This window comes from Stegodyphus dumicola, chromosome 4 (genome assembly GCF_044657685.1).
Source record: "Stegodyphus dumicola isolate Sdum_Otavi_A_Nest chromosome 4, ASM4465768v1".
Lineage (NCBI taxonomy): Eukaryota > Metazoa > Arthropoda > Arachnida > Araneae > Eresidae > Stegodyphus > Stegodyphus dumicola.
Window position 1 is genome coordinate 218,073,757 of NC_140771.1, and position 23,053 is coordinate 218,096,809.

The following is a 23,053-nucleotide window of genomic DNA, read 5'->3' on the forward strand; positions in this document are numbered from 1 at the left end:
TGAAATGAACCTAAATTTATATATGTGAAAGGAAGAATTAAATAAAAAAGAGAGATTAATAAATATATACAAAACTCAATTAACATTGAGGAGCTAAAATTTTGAGAGCTAATTTTTTAAAAAGTACTCCTGCGATTTTTACAAAACTTGGTAGTTTAGCGTAATTTGAGTCGTAGAATGGAAATATGGAAAAAAAATTAGTATGTTATTTCAGAAAAAGTCCGATTTTTGTGTCAAAATACCTATATTAGAACGGTGCTATATATAAATCTAATACATATCCTAAATCGCGCTTTCGAGATATGAAAAACGCAAGTTGAATTTCGTCAATCAGCCCAGTAGAACGGGAGATATAGAATTGTCCTTCCCCCCCCCCCCAGTGTATATATTGAGTTTTCAGACGCTACATGTGAGTCGTGATGGTTGTATTGGACAGCATGGCTTTACTGAAAATTGTACATATACTGATGATCTTACGATGCCATTAAGATTTTCGAAGATGTATTCTTTTTAATACTTATATATTAATCCAAAGGACGTTAGTCCAGAATGGCTATTAAATTCGTTTTCGTATTTGGCGTTGAAAACTTTAAATGTCGGTTCTCTTTTCAAATTGTTGCCACCAAATTTTATCGACGGGTGTTTTACTTAAAGACATTTCATAATGAAAAATCTGCATAAATGTATGTATGTTTCTTGCATTGTGATAAACGACGGTACCTAGAGCCATCAAATTTTGAGTTACTTAATCTTCCACTGAATATGGGCATCTGGAAGCCCTAATTTGGAATTTGAAATTTGTTTTATTGTCGGTTTCATATTTTGCAACACTTCAATTAAATTTTGATTAGCAAACTAAACGATTTCAAAGCGAGCAATGGCAAAACTGTACGGGAGAAAAAGTTATCTCCATCGCGCGAGACTGTGCATCGGAAATTGTAAAGATATGCTGATTTTAAAATTATTTTGCGATATTGCTATTGAATTGAATTTTATGGTTTAAGTGCAAAGAACATTTAATAAATAAAAGTAACACACAAAAGGTTAAAAAAAGTCCTTTTGTGCGTAATGTAAAATCTGAAAGCTTTCAGATTTTTTTTAAGTTAGTATTCAGAAGAAAATATCTTCTCGATAGCGATATAAATAACAAGTATTGTCAGCCAAGTAAAACAAAAAGGGCAGAAATGTCTTTCATGATCGACTGGTTTGTGGTATTTTATAAACTGAATTTTCATTCTGCTGTTTGATTTGTTATAAGCGAAGAGGTTGAAAAAGAAGGTTGAAAGAGAAAAACATTGGCACATAAAGAAATCATAATTTGAGGAAAATGGGACGAAACTATAAAAAAATTCAAACCCTTCTCATCTAAATGATATTAATATTGTTACGGTTTTTGTATTTTTTAGCTATTTTAGTAGAATTAATTAAAATTGTTTTATATCCTCGTGCAGTGCATCACGAGACTTATTTGAAGTGGTGGTGTATTTAATTACGGCAAAGCACACTAGGGCTATCTGCCAAAGGGGAGGGATGCCTTTCGTGGAGGACTTTCTAAGGGAAACTGGCTCGTATACACGTTACACATGGGGAAAACCACGAAAACACCCATGCAGCCAGCCCGTTCGCGGGATTCGAACCTCGGACCGAACTACCAGTGTTCAGCGACTTTACCGCTCGGCCGCTGGTGGGCAGACTTATTTGAAAAGAAAGCTACTCCGAAAAATTAAAAAATACAGGAGTACGTGCATTTAATAAATCGATATCTCTTAATTATACGCTTTTGCTTTCCGAAAAAATCAAGAAAATACCAGAATATTCTCGTGCTTGATTTAAAAAGCTTATAAAAACTGGAGAAAAACATCTCAATTCAGTTGTTTAGAAAACTGTTGTGGATTACTGTAGCAAATTCGCGGCGAGATCGGATTAGCTTCCTCTGTTTTGAATTGCGTTCTGTAAAACGTTTTAGTAATTTAAAATATAACTACTGTGAGATATTGCGATACTGTACGAATATCTCTGAAGAAATTTCAGCATTTTGTTTTATTTGTTGTGATAAGAATAAATTTTATTCACTTTTCATGGGACTTGTGCATTCGATTTATTACGAACTCGCACGCAACAATATGATACAAGGCTTGAAAAAAGCCGAAAGAATCTTGGCTTATAAGTTCAAATACATTTAATAACTTTTAACGTGCATTAAAAAATAGAACAACATGCAAGGAGGAAAAAAAAAGAGTTATATCATTCTGTTTGGCTCTTAATCGTTCTGAGAAAAATGATGAAATTCTAATCGTCTTTTAAAAGTTAACCTTTTGATGCTTAAAATTTTACTTTTTGCAATCAAATTTTCTTGATATTGAGGCAATAATTCTTTAGAGACACAAGCATTAAATTTCCTTATCACTGTAATCTTTTTTTTTTTTTTTTTTTTTTTTTTTACTTACTACGTGCTCCTCCCTTAGGCACTACGCGGAAAGAGAGGAATGCCCCGTGGATGTCTTTTTAAGGGAAACTGGCTCGTATCCACGTTACACATGGGGAAAACCACGCCCATGCAGCCAGCCCGTTCGCTGGGATTCGAACCCCGGACCGAACTACCCGTGTTCAGCGGCTTTTACCGCTCGGCCGCTGGTGGGCCTTATCACTGTATTTAGACTTAGTTTTATAATGAAATAATCGACTGCAGAAAATGGTAATTTTCGTATTCTGTTTCAAATGTTATCATTAGGTCAGTTTTTGTTATATGAAAGTCAAACCTTTTAGACTTCGTTCTTTTATAAAAAGTATAAAATTTTCTAAACATAGCCGTAAGAAACAAAGGCTGTACAAAAAAAAAGTTAAGTTTCGTACTTTTACAGCATTGACCTTTAAATGCTATTTAAATTGTTTTAAAAATGCTATAACGTGAATGGCTTCCTTATGTTTTGTAACTGGAAGTACATATCTACGGTCAGTGATTGCGAAAATAAAGGCCGCACGAGCGTTTTTATGGACACCGTGTGTTACTTAATAGTGCTGCAATGTTATTTTAGGTACTCTTTTCAATGTGTTTCTATTTTTTATTTTAAAATTTCATTTAAATTTTGAGAAATGTAATATCGTATTCGTTTTACATATAAATAACAGTTTGTTTTGTAGAAGTGAACGGAATCTTTATTGAATAATATGAAACTTCTTCATGAATGTTATCTTTCACATCCTCAAGTTTTACTGAAAACGCTAATGTTTTCATACTTCTACTAAATACACATTACGATGCTCTTCCAGGCGAAAGCTGGGAGCTGTCATTTCAGTTGCTTGACAAATGTAAATAATTTTATTCTTGCGCAAGTTACTCTTCAAAGTAGACTTTTAAAAATATATATTATTGCTATTTACAGACCAATTTTTTAAATTCGTTTTAATAAATTTTCAGAGGTACAGCTCTCAGAAACTGTTTCATTTTCCATGTACGTGTGTGGTGGTAAGTGGGGCGTCTTCATGAAAAATTTTCAGATCAAAAGAGATACAGGAAACTGTCTTACACTGCAAAGCTCTTAAAGTTTTCTTTTTGAATTTATTGTCGCATATTTACCTTACACAGATGTAAATCTGTTTGTTTTAACATATTATAAAACACTGAAATAAATATATAACAAATATGTAAAGTGAAAATAACACAAAAAGGATATTTGGGACCTTGACGTGGGGGTGACGGTATCATAACTGCGGCATTTATTTTACGGCTTTATAATAATCGTATGCAATTTTTCTCATATTTCATTTCTAATTGCATCATGTTTTTTTAAAAAGATGACTTCATATAATAAAATAAAACAGAGAGTAAGTAAACAGATAATTTATAGTAAAATAAAACAGAGAAACAGGAAAGCAATCCTTATCTTCTCTCAAGTTTCGAAATAGCTAATATTAACATAGATGCTTTGTTTATCTTGGCAAGTTTGAGCAATGGAGTGATTTGAAATTCCTTTTTTAATTATTTTGAATTAATTTTAAATGAATATAAAAAAGTATTCATGATTGGACTTAATCATAACTTATGACATCACGATGACTTATGATGAAATTAAAGATAGCAGTAGGAAATGTATAGAGATACTTTAACGAGATAAATTTATTTTCTCCGATAAAATTATTCACAATGATAAAACGAAACATAGTCCTTAAAATGACAAAACAACTAAAATGTTTGTAGGAATTTATCGATGTGTTTCATGGTGTTGATAATATTTATGTTATATTATATAATTTATGTTATATTATACGATATTCATTATAATAGCATTTCATAGAAATTTATAAATTAAAAATGACTGTAACATAATTTCAGTACAGTAAATAGGATACGTCACTTCTCTGTTCTGCTTCTCTTGCTAAGAAGCTTGCTACTTTTGCTCCCTTCAGAATTATGTTTTAAAAATGTAATCGGCATCGATGTATTTCTTCTCGAACTGAGTCACTTATTGCGATAAATGTATTTTTTATTGTATAATTAAACATCTTTTCCAACCTAAAAAGGAATATTATATTATAAAGCTTCTTTATTTATGCTTCAATACCTATCTTCAACAATTTCCAAATTATTATATACAGGGTGTTCTGCAAAATGCTGCGACAAACTTCTGGGGGAGGTAGGACACATCATAAGGAGTTGCATAGGAACCCATGCCCAGAAATGTCACGGGTAAGCAGTAGCAGAGGAAGAAGATGGGAAAGGAAACAAGATAGGGATTAATTTGAAACATGTATTGGACATGAATGCAAATGGTGTACGACAGCTTGAATGTTACAACAGATGCTCAAAATTTACACCATCAGACGCCAAACATGCCTGACATTGACGGACATTGATTGCCGGACATGTTCAAACACACCAGGAGTTTCTTTGATAGTAGCAGCTGCTCAGATGAGTCTTGCCACGAGATCCATTTCAGACACAACAGGATCATGAAGCACGAGACTTTTGAAGGCTTGCCACAAAAAAATAAAGGCTCGATAAATCCGGTGAGCGTGGAGGCCAGGGAACAGACCCACCAAGCCCAATCCATCGATGCGGTATTGATTTGTCCAAATGGCTATGAACATCCAGTCCAAAATGAGAAGATGCCCCCATCATGTTGGAACCACATGTTGCATCTCACATTTTCTGGAACATCGTCAAGCAAGCCGAGGAGAACCTGCTCCAGGAAGATGAGATAATTAACGTCATTCAACCTGGATGGTAAAAGGTACGGCCCGACTAAGCAGAGGCCGAGTAAACCCGCCCACACATTAACTTTGATGCGTTGTTGTGCCGCGTGCTGCCGCACACCGTGGGGGTTTACTTGAGCCCACAAATGCTGATTGTAGTGATTGAATACGCCATCCCTATTGAATGTGGCCTCATCCGTGAAGAATTCATAAGCTGGGAAATCAATATCACGGGGACCTTTCTTCCAGAAACCATTGTGCGAAACTCACAATTCGGGATGGTCATCGGGGAGCAGTAACTGAATCCTTTGGAGACAAAATGCGTGGTAGAACTCGGCGTTCAAGACACGCTGGACGCTGGTACGAAACATTCTTCATTGAGAGGCAGTAACATGTACGCTGATCTTTGGATTACTCTCCACCATATCCGACACACTTTCTTCCCTAACGACCAAGCGAGTCGATCGTGGCCTGACCTCACTTGTCCTGCCACTTCTTAATGACCCATAATCGCACAAATTTTGATGCAGACGTGCAAACAAACTACGGCATGTCTGTCGGGAGCGTTCTCGATAAATGGGTGCAACGCCTTCTTCATTACCCTCAGCTATTCCATACACTAAGTGCATGTCTGCAAACTCTCTGTTCGTATAGCGTTTCCTGCTCTTCGTATGATGCCTACCGCTCGAACGAGGCAATCCTCACTTTCTTTCCACTTAGCACTCACCGCTCGAACGAAGCAATCCTCACTTACTTTCCACTTAGCACTCTCCTGTACAGCACCCCATAGCGACGTACAATGACGTTTCTGGGCATGGATTCCTATGCTATTCTTAATCCTTATGATGTGCCATACCTCCCCCAGAAGTTTGTCGTAACATTTACGGTACATCCTGTATATATATATATAGAGAGAGAGAGAGAAATATAAGATTAATTAAAGATAAAATAAAACCAAAACCAAATGTACGATTACTGGCATAAAAAATTAAAAATGCTGTTTTGAATTCATGTTTGAGAGTTCTTACATGAAACCAACAAAATCATCAGATTCAGGTTTCACCTATTAAGCTAGCAAAAATCAACACAAGCATTGTACACGTCTGTATCGTTAAACTGTGTACTCTATGGTGTACATTAATAGAAAATATCCAGTTATAGACAGTTGTCAAGACATTCACAGTTAATAAGAATATTTTCTTAAGTTTGCTGCCAGCTGCAGGTAATGAACTCAGAGGCCTCACAAAGACTCAGAAGATCAGTTGGTCATCCACTTCTGTAGATGATCACTCCACATATTCAAGATAGAGAACAGACCAACCGCATTCTATGAAACGTTTCAGGTACCTTTAAAAATTAATCCTTGGTATTTTGGACTAGGAAGTATTTTTCTATTAAAGAAAAATATAAACTGAAATTTCATGCTTTCCCTTTCAAGAAAACAATCTATAAACAAGTTTTATTTATTTCCTGTTGGACTATAGAAAATCAAAACGAAATCCTAGGGGTTTCAATTAAACACTCTGAGTCTTCTCGTAGGTTGAAATAGAACTTATAACAGAAAAGCCTACAATCCAGCTTCAAGATTATAGCATTATTCGTGAAAAAATCTACTTCTAGTTACTTGATGTGACCAACCCTTTAACCTATATATAGCAAATGATTATAAATGATCTGTCATAACTTCATTCTCAAATAGTCTTTGTATTTCGAAGGCAATTCTGTTGAAAGTGTCTCATATGAAAACTCATAAGTATGATCCAAGTAAATTAAAAATTTATGATCCAAGTAAATTTAAAAGCAGTTGAACGCAAGATTTCTTCCCATGAAAACAAATAATGTTTGAAAGAACATAATTTGTTCTAACTGGTGTAATTTTCTGATGTTATTTAAAATTTTGATACAATGACTCCAGTTTATTGCAATTACTTTAATGCATTTTTCTTATTATAAATAATTATAAATTATTATTTACATTAATATATAATACTGATACAGTTTTGTGTGTGATTATGTTGAATTTTATAAAAAATAAAGGAATTTTAATAACGAATCTATTGTTTGAATAGCAAACCCGTAAATTTTCGCGGTTACTGTTTCTAGAACGGCCCATTAGCGGCTGAGCGGTAAAGTCACTGAAAACTGGTAGTTCGGTCCAACTTTCGAATCCCAGCGAACGGGCTGGTTGCATGGGAGCTTTTGTGATTTTCCGCATGTATATAGTATATGCAGTATCTTCTGGATGCATACATGAATAAAGCGGGCGCAGCCCGCGCAAAACCGCTGAACACTGGTAGTTCGGTCCAAGTTTTGAATACCGGCGAAAGGGCTGTCTGCATGTGTGTTTTCGTGATTTTACGCATGTGTATCGTTTATGCAGTATCTTTTGGATGCAAACGAAAATAGAGCGGGCGAAGCCCACGCAAATCCTCTGAACACTGGCAGTTCAGTCCAACTTTCGAATAACACGAAAGCATCCATTCCCTGAGGGAGCGGGCTTCAGCCCGCTAGTAGGGTATGAACATGTGTTTTCTGCACTGATGAATTCGCATATATATTCTGGCTATAAGGAAGTTTGATGCTTGCATGCTTTGTCATAATCAAAACAAACCAATGCCAGTGATTTCTATCCTACGTGTTACAAACTTCAACTGCAAATGGAAAAATAATCCACTCAAATAACTCAGTTAGTATCACAAGATAATTTTTTGTAACATAGTTTATTCACTCCAACTTTATAACATATAGAATATATATACTGTAGTTTTCTTTAAACACTTCTTTTGTTCAAGTACATAAATTTAAACATCTTAACATTGTCAACTCTAAATTTTTTTCATATTAATAAATATTCGCATGAATTTAACACTCAAGTTGCTAAAAGTATTTCACTAAATGTTTCCCTGAACCATGGAGTTTGTATAGGGTGGGGCAAATAAAATTGGCTCGGAAAACAGAGTAACTATCCGGGCCACTTTTATTTGCCCCACCCTTTATATCATCGTTCACGCTCCACATTCGTTACTTACTCAAAGCCAAGAGAACACATTTCTGGACAATGCGCTTCAAGGACTGGAATTAATGCATCTATAAGTGCGCCAAAACGAAAACTACGCGAGAATTGACAGATGCAACGATAATAAAAGACAAGTAGATCAAATATTGTGAAATTATTTTAATGTTATAAAAACTAATCAATTTTTTTTTTTTTTTTTTTTTTTTTTTTTTTTTTTTTTTTGTTAATTACCACTAGAGCTACAAATGCTTTAAAAGGAATGTTTCTTCTTTTTCATATGGGTATTATGTACGTATTTAGCAGTAGGTTTAGTGTTAATCACGGAAAAGATCTTTTCCCGGGCTTTATTATTTTAGAGAGGATTGGCGAATAGCACAAGTTTACCATACTCTCTTTTTATGACCAGATTTCAGTACAAATTTTACTTTTCTTTTACATTTTATTTTGCTGTGAAGAATTTTCCTTTTATTTTTTAGTTTTCGATAGCTTTTCAACACATTAAAATTATTTAGGAGAAATTCAAATACAATTTTATCTTTATACACTTCCCTCAGAAAATTATTTATATGATAGTTAAATATAAGAAAAATTTTATATCCAAATTGAAACACTCATGTTTCGTTCGTTGGTTGGTTAGTTGATTATTTTAAAGCGCGCGAGGGTTATCTGCGGGGAAAAGATGCATTCGGGGAAGATTTTCTAATTCAAATTGAAGTAGATATATAAATGAATTGGAGTTGCAAAAAAGAGAAAAGCACACAAAACCAAAGGAATACGAACAATCGAAGAGTGTTCAACAGTCTATGCCACGTGGCCACTGAAAGACTAATTTCGCAATTCTCTGGTCTCCAAAACCAAAGTGCCAATAATGTCAGCAAACTTAAAATTCACAATCCAATAGAAAAAATGGTAATAATGGAAAAATGAGAAAATTGAAAGTACGAAAAAATGGGAAAATTGGTGCTCTCAGATTCCTCTCTTGAAAGATTTGACAACCAAAAGAAAGTATTTCTCCTTTTCATTCAATTTAGTAAAACAATTACAACTGCATATATTTTCGAATGCTAGCCCTAAAGCTTTCGAAGCAGTTGCTTAATTTCGTTATGTGCTAAATAACGATTGTAGTTACATCAGTTTTATCACTGCGAAATCTAGGATTAGAATTAGGATTATTCGATTATGGCAAAGCACACGAGGGCTATCTGCCTAAAGGGAGGGATGCCTTCGTGGAGGACTTTCTAAGGGAAACTGGCTCGTATACACGTTACACATGGGGAAAACCACAAAAACGCCCATGCAGTCAGCCCGTTCGCGGGACTCAAACCTCGGACCGAACAACCAGTGTTCAGCGTCTTTACCGCTCGGCCGCTGGTGGGCCTTCGAAATCTAGAATTGCGCTACTGAAAAGGTTAACACTACCCAGGCTTGAACTAATGAAAGCTGTTATTGCTTCTAGACTTTTCCAATATTTGAAAACAAATTTTAAATTTCCTGTTTCTAGCGTATATTTGTGGAGTGATTCTTTAATCACACATCATTGGATTAAAGAAAAAGCTTCGAAATGGAAACATTTTGTATCGAACTGAGTATCCGAAGTCCAGTCTAGAACTGATCCTGCTGATTGGCATGACCGTAAAGGGAACAATAATCCTGCATATTGCATATCTCGAGGAGTGACCGTGGAAAAATTCAAGTCCAATCCGGTTTTGGCTGCAAAGTCCAGAATGGTTTCTGCGGACGAAAAAGAAGTGGCCAAAAGGCTCTAATTATGAAATTTGTACCAAAAATTGTCCAAAAGTATATTGCGAAAAAAGAACTAAATTTTAAGGAACATCATCGTTTGTGTGCGAAGCTCAGTCGAATGCAACACCTTTACTAGGTTTGAATAAATATAGTAGTTTGAGAAAATTATATCGTGTTACCAGTCGGGTTCTCCGATTCATATGCACCATTAGAAATAAAACCAGGTGATGTGAAAAACCAAGCGCTGAAGAACTATGATGCTGAAATGATTTGGATAAAAACTGCTCAAAGAGAAGTTTTTGTGGAACAGCTGTAGTGTTTAACACAGGGCAAAACAATTTCAAAGACTTCGTGTATTTTGGAACTGAATCCCTTTCTTAATGAGGATGGGATAATGCATATTAGCGAAAGACTCCAGAAGTCAAAACTTACCTACCTGCTAAAACATCCGATTATTATGCCGGAAAAACATCCGTTTACGAATTTGTCAGTGTGGGATGCACACAGCAAAGTGTTTCACGGTGGAATTGCTAAAGCTTTGATAGAAATGCGCGAAAGAAACTGGATAATTAGAGGGAGACAAATTGTTAAAAATATCCTAAGAAAATGTGTTTAGTGAAAACGATTCAATTTTTCTTCTGGTGTGCAAGTTACTGCTTCTTTATCAGTAAATCGAATAGAAGAGTTACCTCATGTAGTAGGCATAGATTTTGGTGGATCACTTTATACCAAAGACAGTGAAGAGAAAAACTACTTCTTGTTGTTTACTTGCGGAGTAAAATGAGCTCTGCATTTATAGTTTGCTGGCAGCATGAACGCATAAGCATTTCTTCTTGTCTTCCGACGAATCATTTCTCGTCGAGGTCTGTGTTTTCAAATTTTGATGGATAACGCAAAAACTTTTAAGCAATCGGAACTTGAACTAAAAATTTGTGGACTGCCATTAGTCATCCAACAGTAAAAGACTTCAAACCCACAAAATCCAATGGTGACATAGCTGAGAAAGCTGCGTGATGGGATGTCTTCTACGAAAGACTGATCTCATCTGTGAAATTAGCTTTAAGAAAAACTGCTTTATCTCGAGCCGAGTTAGAGACTCAAATTACTGAAATTGAAGGTGTGCTTAACTCTGTTTATTCTGAATTACAAGAACCTGTGCCTTTAACTCTAGCTCATATGCTATTCGGGCGCAAAGTGAATAGTTTGCCTCCTGCCAGGCTTAATTTTGATTCTAACTTAGTCAGTAGAAGAATGTTAATTAAAAGGTTTAATTGTCGGGAAAGATTGATAAATAGGTTTTGGAATAAATGGGTAAAAGAATATTTTGATGCTAAGATGCACTGTGTCAAGCCTACAGGTAAAATTACTGAATGTAGAGTTTTTTATATTGTATTAATTAACGATGATAAGTTACCTATACTCTTTTGGAAATTGGGAAGAGTTGTAGCAGTATTTTCTGGCAAAGATGGAAAAGTAAGATCTTGTGAAATTAAGACAGCTACTTCAGTCATTAAACGACCTGTGCAACTTTTATATAATCTCGAAATCAATGAATAAATTTACTTGTTTATTAATCTATACTTTTGTTACAGGATTATTACAGATCTATGATGAAAGTGCTAACATGTATGAAAATTATAAATGGTCAATTTACTATCCATGTTATTTCTCGTTACAGGTAACTTTGTAAATTGTTTAAAGGTGAATGATTCTGTTTATATAGTTAATAAGTGTAGTTTCTTTTATATGTTTTAATTTTTAATAGTTTGTATTGTACATTGTAAGAACCTCTTTCGTTTAAAATTGTATTAATGTGAATTTTGAATCAACCCCTGATCAATCGGGGGGGGAGGGCAAGTGATGGGTACTGCGAACAATGTGGAACGATGAAATTTTGTTAAGTGAGAACTAACTATATATTATAACTGAATTTATAAGTGTATTCTTGTCGTCATGTATTTGTGTGTGCCCTAAATAAAATTAGATTAAATATCTTGGATTTAATATATCTAGTCTGACACGCAAGAAGCTTTTATTATTTTATTTGTTTTCAATGTTGAATTGAAATTTTAAAGCGAAACTGATTTAGGTGAATGTAAGTAACATCAGGGCATGCCTGATATGGACAATATTTGAATGCATAAAAATGAAATATTTCTTACAATGGTAAAATTTTGCACTACGAGTTCTTAATGGTTATCAGTAATTAATTGCTTCTTTGAAAACGTAAATAATTAAAAGATCTCTTAAATGCTAAATTTTGGATTGAATGAAAGGAATTATCTAAACAAACCAAAAATTACACCCCATAATTTCTTTAATAATAAAAAAAAAGTTCTAAAATTTTGTTAAAACTATTTACGAACTTTGAATCATGCAGCGTTATACAATGATAACGCAGTCATACTGAAATTTAAAAGAAAAAAAAAAAAAAACCCTGTTTAAAAAAAAAGTATTTGCCAACAGAAAAATCTGATGCAGATTTCTAAGCAACAATTTATTATTACACTTGTCTCTGCGACTGCTAGAGGAACAAGAAATGCTGTTTATTTAAAAAGATCATTTATCAAACCAAAATATAAGTAAGTAAAATTTAAACAATGAAACTTGTGTGTGAAGGATCAAATTTTTCACAGCACTATGCTTTAAGACGTAAGCTACTAAAATTTCTCTTGCAGCAAAAACGAAACCCTTTGCGCATGCTCAGACGATCTATGCGCATGGAGAGGTAAAGACGCTTTTTGCGCATGGCGAAGAGATTTCATCACTTGCTTTCTGAATTGATTTTTTAGAAACAAATGCAATCCCCGCGCGTATTGCATCATCCGATGGTTATTTCCCGCCCATGCAAATAAATCCAATAGTTTCATCAGTTCCGGTGTTTTCGTCTAATCTCACGATTGGAGAACATCTAAACTCACATGTTCTGCTGATAACAAAATTTATAAAAAATGCCTAGAGCTGGAAATTCGTTATCTTCTTAGTTTACATATTGTGGAATGTTCAGTCTGTGAGTAAATTTGATGTACTGTATACAGAATACTTAAAAAAACTGCGTGTTTTTAAATACTGTGGCGGAAATTGTAAACACAGGACTTCTTTTGCTATTGAAAAGGTAAAAGTACCTTCCTTTATTTTTTTACTCTCAGAATTTACTCTTTTAAGCTGTCTATTCGTTACATATTCCTTAAATTTGACGGTTATTTGAAACTAAGTGATATCAATTTTTGAGAGAAGTACTGTTTTAAGTAATAAACAATTTTTCCATTTCATTATTTTAAATTTAGAATTATAAATACTGATAAAAAATTTTTTTTTAATATATTGTACGAATATCAGTATATCTTTATATCAATTATTATAAATAAAGGTTTAGCTAAAACATAAGTGTTCTGTTGTTTTCAAGATATGAAAGCAAATATTTAAATAGTAAAAAAGATTATGTAAAGAAGTCCAAATGCTCTACTTATGAAGATTAATGTATATGAGTTGCATACATTAACCATTAATTAATTAGATTGTTTGTCTTTATCAGTAGGCCTATATTATAATAACAGATTATTTATGTTCTTATCAATTAACCTATGTCATACAGTAATATTAGCTGCATATTTGTATTTGTACAAATAATTGATATCAGTTAATAAATCCTTCTGTGAAAGTAAATAAGTGAAAGCACTTCCGATTTCATATATATATATATAAACGTCCAAGTAATTTTTTTTTATTTGGGAGGAGTGTATCCAAAAAAAAAAAAAAAAACGAAAAGAATTACTGCGATCACCATTTTAAATAATTTAAAAGTAATTCTCATTTAGTACCTTTTACCTAATAGGTAGAAACGTTTTTAAACGTAGCAGCGATCTGTTAAAAAAAGCGTGGGAAATCTTGACAAAATGCAACAAATTCATTGCTAATTTTATTCAGTTTTGTGCATTTTTTGTTGTTTATGGTCTGAATTTTTGGGTATGTTGTTGCCCGAATTTCTGTTAAATGTTAGTGAAGGGTGTTAAGTTCATATTTTTCTTCTAGCATTTATGTATAATGACGCTACTACATGAAAGGAGATTATTTCAAGTATTCTTTAGTTAAAAAATTCGCAATGTACGATTCACTGAAGTTTTTTTAATTTTATTTTTGAATATTTCAGTAAGTAGACTTTTTATTAACACAAATAATACTGTGTACGTTTTTACTTTATTTAACATTTCAAGTGTTGTTCGCATTTTTAACGATAGAAATGATTAGAGTTGTTATGTTTCCGTTACCATGTGTATAGTATCATTCAATCGCTATTCTGTGCGGATGTCTATGTCGTAACACAATTAAGAGGCAATCGGCCTAGTGCGGCCTTTACCAATATATTATAAGTAGGGTGTCTTTAATGATGAGTTGATTCCAGTAAGATGGAACGTACTTTCTGCACCTAGTGCAGAGTGTCTAGAAAAGAAATAAACGTTGGCCCACGATGTGAGGATATTCTGTGCGGAAAATAAGACCTTTAATTTAAATATATAGTGCTTCCTCGAGCACAGCCAGTTATCAGAATGCTGCCATTAGGCAGAGCATAATATTTTAAATCTATTTTTCATACAGTGGCTCATACTTGTTTTCGGACCTTTGCGTTTCCCAGCCACATTTGCAAATATCGATTACCAAATGTTATCGAAATAAGTTTTATTTTTTCCCACGTCTACTGTTAAACAACTTTATACGTGATTTTGATAGAACTTGAATATATTTTGCATTACAAGTTTTGTTACACATGATTTCAGGTTTTCAATACAAATGTTTATATTGTAGTGAAAACCTGAAAGCATGTTCAAGAAAACTTGCCCACGCGTATTGGATAATAACAGTTTGGATACAGACATCCATAATTAATTTTACAGACATCCATAATTAATTTTTATAAAACCTTATATTACCCATACCAAAGGCAGCGAAAGACCCGAAACCATTATATACTCAAACCACATACCTGACTGCAGGCAATCAGTTTTTTTGGATTCAAATTGTTTTTTGGCTGTTCGTCATACAGCAGTTCGCTTATCAGACCTAACTACTATATTAAATTGTGATTCATCTGTCGCCACACAGCAGTTCGCTCATCTGTCCCAACTATATTAATTTGTGACTCATCTGCAAATGTAACGTTGTTTTAATATGATAAATCATGGCTTTGTTTTAATATGATAAATCCTAGCTTACCATAGATTCTGCGAGCGTCAGGCGTATTTTTCTTGTTGAAAAATTTGTTTCTTGCTGATCGCCCATTGTATCTAGATGCTGTACTAATTCTTCTAATAGTTTCAAGATAACTTTAATTTGAAATTATCCTTCAACTTTAATTTGAAATTATCCTTCTAAATCCGCTTAAGTTTCGTAGTACTAATATTTGGGTTTGATTTGATTTTATGTGAGACGTATCTCAGATTCCTTCGTATTAGTTTGGTTGTATGTGGTCTAGATTTCGGTTCATTTTCAACAGTACCACGCAATTTTCATCGTTTTATAACATTAAAAAAATAGTCGAACGCTTTACGTCAAGAATGTTTTGGATATTTCGTATATTTTTAACATCTTTAAAATGATGAAAAGTTTCTAACAGAACGTAATGATTAGTTTGCAGCGTCTTGCCATATTCCCTCCAAATATGGAACTGTTAATGCATTTTGCTAAACAAGTAATAATATGCAAATGCGGACGATAATGTGAAGTATTTTCATTTAATAACAAAAAATGACGAGAAATTTCATCTACCAAAACATCTGAACAAAAGTTTCGAGTGCCTAAATTAATAGTTTGTGAATTATGAACTATAAGGTTTTGAATTATTTTATTACAAGGAGTATTTGTGAATTATGAACTATAAGGTTTTGAATTATTTTATTACAAGAAGTATTTCCGTATTTATTTTGTAACAAACAAGGCTTAAAATAGAGGAAAAAATACGTTACTAGAAAAAAAAATTTGGAGTCTGTTTTAATATTTATTACAACATCTATTCTAAAAAACTTCAAAAATACAAGTCTTCGAAAACAAATGTGAGCCATTGTGTATCTAATAAACCGAATGTTTAAAAATATTTTAAAATGCATGATTTAATAATTTAAATTTTTACTTTGTTTTTGGCAGTATGCTTCGTTAATATTAATAAAATGCATTTAATGTATAACCATATGTACACTTAATATTTTTATTAATATTAGCAGCGGAACTGTAATTAATGAAATATGTTTTCATTGCTGATAATTCACCTGATGCACCTTCCACACAAAAAAGGGGGGAAGCTTTATATTTCCCGTTCTACTAGCCGATTGACACGCCCGTCTTATGATATATATATTAGATTTATATATAGCATTGTTGTAGGAGGTATTTTGACACAAAATAGGACTTTCCCTAAAATGACGTCTTTTTTTTTTTTTTTTTTTTTTTCATACTTCGAGTTTACTACTCAAATTATGACTTATATTAAATTTTATTAAATTTTGTAAGATAAAGTAACCAAGTAATTAAAATATTTATCATCGCGAAATTTTTTCAGTAGCGCCAAGAATAATTCACTTCGCGAAATTCTTAATTGATGATAACTTATTTTCCTTTCCTTTTCTATCAAGGAACGAGAAAAAAGGTGGATCGTGTATTCTTTCAAATAATTTTAACAAAGTGCATAAATCACATTTGGCGTTATCATCACTTATAACAAATATGCCAAATTTCAAAGCGTGCCAGTATGTAAATTAACGTAAACTTTGGAAAATCTTGAATATATATATAAAAAAAAAAAAAAAATATTTTTTGCGGGTATGCTTAGAAACGCATCTACTTTTAGGTGATATCAAAAATTTCATAGGCTATTCAAAAACTTTTCGAAAAATTACTGAAAAATAGAAATTTTAAAAATAAATCTGAAAATATCTGCGAAATTTGTGTGGAATGAGCCTACATTTGGAACTCTGAAAGCAGGAATCAATTAAGTTTAATAAAAAAGAGATTAATTAAATATATATACCAAATTCAATCAATTAACATTAAGGAGCTAAAATTTTGAGCTAATTTTTTTAAAACTACTTGTGCGATTTTTACAAAACTGGGCACTTAGTCATAATCTGAGCCGTAGTATCGAAATATGAAAAAACCGGTATGTCATTTCAGAGAAGGATCCGATTATATGTCAAAATGCCTATGTTAGAACAATGCTATATAAAAATCTAATATACGTATGTCATAAGTCGCGCCTTTTAGCCATGAAAAGCGTCAAGTTAAATTTCATTAATCGATCCAGTAGATTGGTTTGTTTTATGGGATTACGGCAAAGCCTCCAGGGTTATTTGTCTAAGGCGAGAGGCCCTCAGAGCACTTCCTAAAGGAAACTGGCTTGTGTACACGTTACACGTGAATGTCCATGCAGTTATAGCCCATTCATGGTATTTGAACCTCGGATCGAACTACCAGCGTTCAGTGACTTTACCGCTTGGCTGCTGGTTGGCCACCTTTCAAGTAGAACGGGAGATACAGAACTGCCTCATTCTTTTTCAGAGTGAATCGTTTGGTTTCACATTCTGGCTCCGTGTGTACAATTTATTAAACTTCATAAATGCCTTACAATTTTCTATAAAAATTTTTGCTCTAGGGAGTGACTGCGAAAAATCTCATCCAGAAGATCTCGAGAGAAAGCTCGAGAAACCTGCGTTAGGTTTGGCTGTCGTGCGTTTATTTCAGGTAGAACAGAGTAAAATTGTATAAAATATTTTAGACATATGCAAAAGAAAAATTATCTGAGTAATAAACTAGCATAAAGTCACACAATGTATGTTAAATCAGTTATGAAAAGTGTGTATGTCAGTTTTACAAATGCGTTCTCCTCCCCCCCCCCCCCGAAGTAGAGGCGAGTGTATACACGTGCCTGATTTAAACGCTAAAGCTACGCAGCTAATCTAGAAATGAATTATATTAATTTTATTTTTATTAGTCCAAAGGAACTATTGTTTCCGTTTTGCGTCGAATCACTCTGAATGTCCGATTCAATTTTCAAACTGTTGCCACCAAATATTATCGCCCCTGCATTGTATCTGAAGAAATTAAATAATGAAGAATCTGCATAATTGTATGTATGTTTCTCACATTGTGATAAAACGACGGTACCTAGAGCCATCAAATTTTGAATAACGTAATCTTCCACCCAATATTGGCATCTGGAAGCCCTAATTTGGAATTTGAAATTTGTTTTATTATCGGTTTCATATTTTGCAACACTTCAACTAATTTTTGATTAACTCAAGGATTTCAAAGCGACAATGGCAAGATTGTACATAAAAAATAATTTTTATCTCCAGCGCGTGAGACTGTGTATCGGAAATTCTAAAGATAATCTATTTAGATTCTAAAGATAATAAGTTTAAAATTATTTTCGATATTGCTCTTGAACTGAATTTTATGGTTTAAGTGCGAAGAACATGATATTTACTAAATAATATAACACACAAAATGTTAAAAAAATACCCCTTTGGACTTAAAAAATCTGAAACCTTTCAGTTTTTTTAATTATTATTATTTCTTCTTTGTGTTTTATTTTTTTATTTGTATATTTAAAAACTTATTCAGTTTACATTTACAAATTAATTTTTTAAATAGTATGTATTTAAATGAATAAAGAAAATTAACTGAAAATTTAAATGTTTTACAACACGGGATGTTTCAAATTTAGATTGTACTTTTAGTTTTAGCTTAACTATGCTTTAAAGATAGCGCAAAAAGGTAATAATTTCAAGATGTGTTCCACAGTACAGAGAGAAGTCGTATGCAAGCCATTCGAGTTGATCATAAGTACAAATTTTACATTTAAGGATGCTTTAATTTAGAAGCTAATGTTATAATCGTAAATACAGTAAACGGGGCATGATTTGGCACCAAACGTAAATGTTGCGAAATCCAATTTGAGATAAAAATTACTATTCCTAAAGATATATATGCTTCATGAAAAGAAGAATTTGATTAAATTCTGGACTGTTGTACTGAGTTTCATTTATAATGTAATTGACAGAATACTACCAACCTAAGCTCTTGACGCTAGAAATAACTAAACCAAACAGATTTTGAGTAAAATTCGGGGTTGCTTTCAAAACGGCTTTGGCGAGAAAGTATATTTGGCGCTTTTCTGCATTATCGAGAAGCAAACAGTTAAGGATCTAATCATATAACTGCTTTTTCATACTTACTTTGTGTCAATATAGCTGTTTTTCATTGTAAAATTCTCATTTTGCTTACTATTTTCAATCTTTCATCTACGGAAAAGAAGCTATAGTTGATGTTTCAGGCATTGGCACCAGAAACAGATTATAGAAAATTAATGTTCCGGTATGTTTAAGTAATAAATAGAATTTTCAGGTATGCTTATGTAAGTTATTAGAAATAAATTGCTTAAGTAATTTTATTAAATCCGATAATTAAAATATATATTAAATAAATTAATAACGGTTTAAATAAATTACTTATTTATTAAGTATTGTAATAAATAAAATATTTTATTAAATCCCAGCCCTATATAATAACGTTAAGCCTATGTATTATTTTATTATCCCAGACCTATGTATAACTAAATAATATATGTTGTATAGATTTTGAATGAGTTGCCGATTTATGATTTCCCGTAGTCAGTTTTGTTTTATTGGATGTTTATAACATTTGGCAATAAATCACATTTTCTTACCACCAACTGTGCCAGCGCCGTTTTCTCCAAGACTGCTGTAGAAGGCAAGGACTTAAAATTCTATGGATTTCCAAGGCGGTCAAACACATGTTCCTCTTCTTCAGGAGCATTAGTTTTATTCAACATCTAAACATCTATGCCAAACTAAACGTTGCTGTTTTTTTTTTTTTTTTTTTTTGTCAAATTTTTAGTATTACACTAGTCTGTTTCTATGCCAATTTAAACTGAACAGGATCCAGAAAAGGAACATACAAGCCTCTGAACCAGCTTCTTTGTAAACTTTGCAACATGATCTTTCGTTACAAAGCCAATTCGGTATATGTCGGTAGAAATAATTTTCATTTTGTGATAACTGCCAAAGCGTGTAATCTACATAAATTCTTTGGAAAATGAAGAACGCTCCCACTTATTCCATAGAGCTCGAAAACGTAGACTGTTCACTAATGATATCCGTAGGGTGACCCGCCTGACCACAACCTGCGAAGTTAAAATGGCAAAGAATTGTATAGTGATTTGATTGTAAAGTCGGGAGCGTAGCATCCAGAGAGCGTCAAGTCGATGTTGCGAAATTTTAGAATTAAATGTTTTCCATTCTTTTCAAAAACATGAAGGTAGGAAGTAAGGGAGTAGCTCTAAACAGGTTTCTCCCGTACCCTGCTCTGAAGCACTGGCGATCCCTACATGGTGACCAAAACATTGGGTCATTTACCATTAAGTTCAATGGGTTTTGACACGATCGGATGTAAATATTTTGTAATTACGTCGTAAATATACATATAAATGTATATATTTTCTTTTTCTACAACACTTCAGAGTCCTAAGTACATGAAAACAACATATTTTTAAACAACATTTCATTCTGAACGAAATTAAATGCTATACTTTTCGCAGAACAGTTTTCTCAGAAGGCTTTAACTTGAATGAAATATTTTCACAAGTTTTCGTTAATTACATTAGAAAAAAAAATTAAGGTAATTCAATTTTATTCGGTTAAGGTACAAAAATTAAGATCAAAGTTTATTATATTATTAATATTAAAATTATGCATTATTTCTTTTCTATTTATAGAGCTTCTTCCTAAAATACTTTCTTAAACATTGATGAGATTTTTGGGCTTCTGAGGCATTTTTTAAATCGAAAAATGTAAGTCAATTTATAATTAATGCTCTATTTGGTTCATTTTAAATTGGAGAATTATTAGAAATTAGCGAAATACTTTAAATAGTACTTAACTTTCTCTGAACATTTCTAAATTGGAGAATTATTAGAAATTAGCGAAATACTTTAAATAGTACTTAACTTTCTCTGAACATTTCTGAAAGGGAATAAAATAAGGATTTTTTAAGTATTATTTAAAAGTTGTAACTGAGTAATTACAAAATGTAAGGGGATTAATTCTTTTAATTATACTTATCAGATTTTTTTTACCATTAATTTCAACAATACATATTCCAAAACTCTTTATTACTTTCTTAAGTGCCCATCTCATAGCATTTGCTTTACAATGCCTTTTAACAGATTGCTTTCCAGTACGAACAATTCTTGCTTAAATAGTTTTATAACCTATTTATCAACAGGATTTCAATTTATGTTTAATTATTATGTAATTCAATATTAAGGTTATTATATATTTAGATAACATTTATAATCATTATAAATTAGATACATTTAATAATTAGATTTCTTCACAGCTGTTTATAAATGAATAAATTCTTCATTTCAAATACATTTATAAATAATTTAATGAATATTTATGTATTTTGTTAAAGGCAGATACATGCTTTTTGCAAGCACATGCATAAATTCCCATACATACTTCATATTTTTCGTTTCCGGCATGTGCAAATCTTTAATTTCTGTGCATTCACCATATTTTATTGTTAATTAACCCAAATAAGTAAAATGTGTAAGCCCAAAGGGATTATTTTTCAGATATATAAAATTAAAATGATGAGTTTAAAATGAACAACAGTAAAGCCTCTCCTCTAAAAAAATTTAAAAGGTACATGTTACAATAATATATGGATGTGAAAAAAATTTATTTTATTTAAAACATTTTGGCGTCTGAAACATAAAATAAAAGTAGCGAATACTCTATCAAGGGTATCGAAAGACGTACACAATTTTAAAGGTACCGTTATTCTTTAAGCATAACATTTTTGTTAAAATTTATAGTTTTGTAGCTCAACAGCTTAGAATTTTATAAAACAAATTCATAATCAAAATCGCTGTTGTTAGTTATCGAAAAATAACCAAGATGTGATTTTTACGTAAATGTCACTAAACTATACAAATTGCTGTTATCCAACACACTATGAATGTTTCTTTCATGTGAAAGTGTCCCTTTTTCGATTTGTATGGAACTGTCGTGTGTCGAAATACTATCAGAACACTGTCAAGCGAGCTTCTGAATGTAAACAAAGAACACCCCATCTGGTGACCGAAGCTTCGAAGCAGTGCTTCACTTCTAGTGCTGGTTGGCCACTCCTTCATTTCTTACCTCCATGGGCAAAAAGGAAAGGACGCAAAATCTGCACTTGTCCCCGGGCGCTGACTCTGCAGTTGTTGCGCGTATGCTTTTTGTTTTATATAGCTAATTTTGTTGTTAAAAACTTAGTGAAGTCCAGTGCGACATTTGTCACTGTGTTTTGAGTTCAGCAGACCCATGTCATAATATTCTACATTTCTAAAGCTATAAGCCTGAACTTAAAAGTTCTAACTTTCTGCTCTGAAACCTCAGACTAAAGTTCTGAGAGATTACAGAGAGAGTTGAAATAGTTTCCAGGCAAACTATCAAAAAAAAAAAAAAAAAAATTATTATTATTTTACAGAAAACAGTTTAAAATATGAAATATTTTACGATATCTGGGATACGTTATATTTTTCCCTTTAAAGTTTGTATTAATGATGGCAGACCTAAGAAAAACTATGTGATTAAATAAAAGTAAATTATTTAATGTCGCTTTCCGATCTTTTAAGTAACCTCTGCACATGCAAAAAGTGAAAAAGGGGTTAGTTATATATCTCCCTTTCTTTTGGGCCGATTGACAGTATGTAATTTTCATTTTTCATTTCTGGAAAGCGCGACTTAAGGTGTATATTAGATTTATATATATCATTGTTTTAATGTAGGTATTTTGACAAATGACATATCGATTTACAGTATTTAATTTTCATATTTCATTTCTGGAAAGCGCGACTTAAGGTGTATATTAGATTTATATATATCGTTGTTTTAACATAGGTATTTTGACAAAATCTGACTTTTTCTGAAATGACATATCGATTTTTTCTCATATTTTGATTCTACAGCTCAAATTATGCCTAAATATTAAATTTTAGAAAATTTGGTGAGAAACTTGCAGAGATTTAAAAATTTATCTTGG

General features: G+C 32.5%; 1 pseudogene across 4 annotated transcripts in view; it reads left to right on the plus strand.

Annotated features, from left to right (window-relative positions):
• Nucleotides 1–12,762: 12,762 nt before the first annotated feature.
• Nucleotides 12,763–23,053, plus strand: part of LOC146997823 (eukaryotic translation initiation factor 2 subunit 2 pseudogene) — a 29,178-nt pseudogene continuing 18,887 nt past the window's right edge. For 2 of the 4 annotated variants that reach the window (XR_015040881.1, XR_015040883.1), the window contains exon 1: nucleotides 12,764–13,067. The product of XR_015040881.1 is annotated as a eukaryotic translation initiation factor 2 subunit 2 pseudogene, transcript variant X1 (transcript). Of the gene's footprint in view, nucleotides 13,068–20,735; nucleotides 20,811–23,053 lie in introns of all 4 variants that reach the window. The other 2 variants (XR_015040884.1, XR_015040882.1) reach the window with 2 other exon arrangements.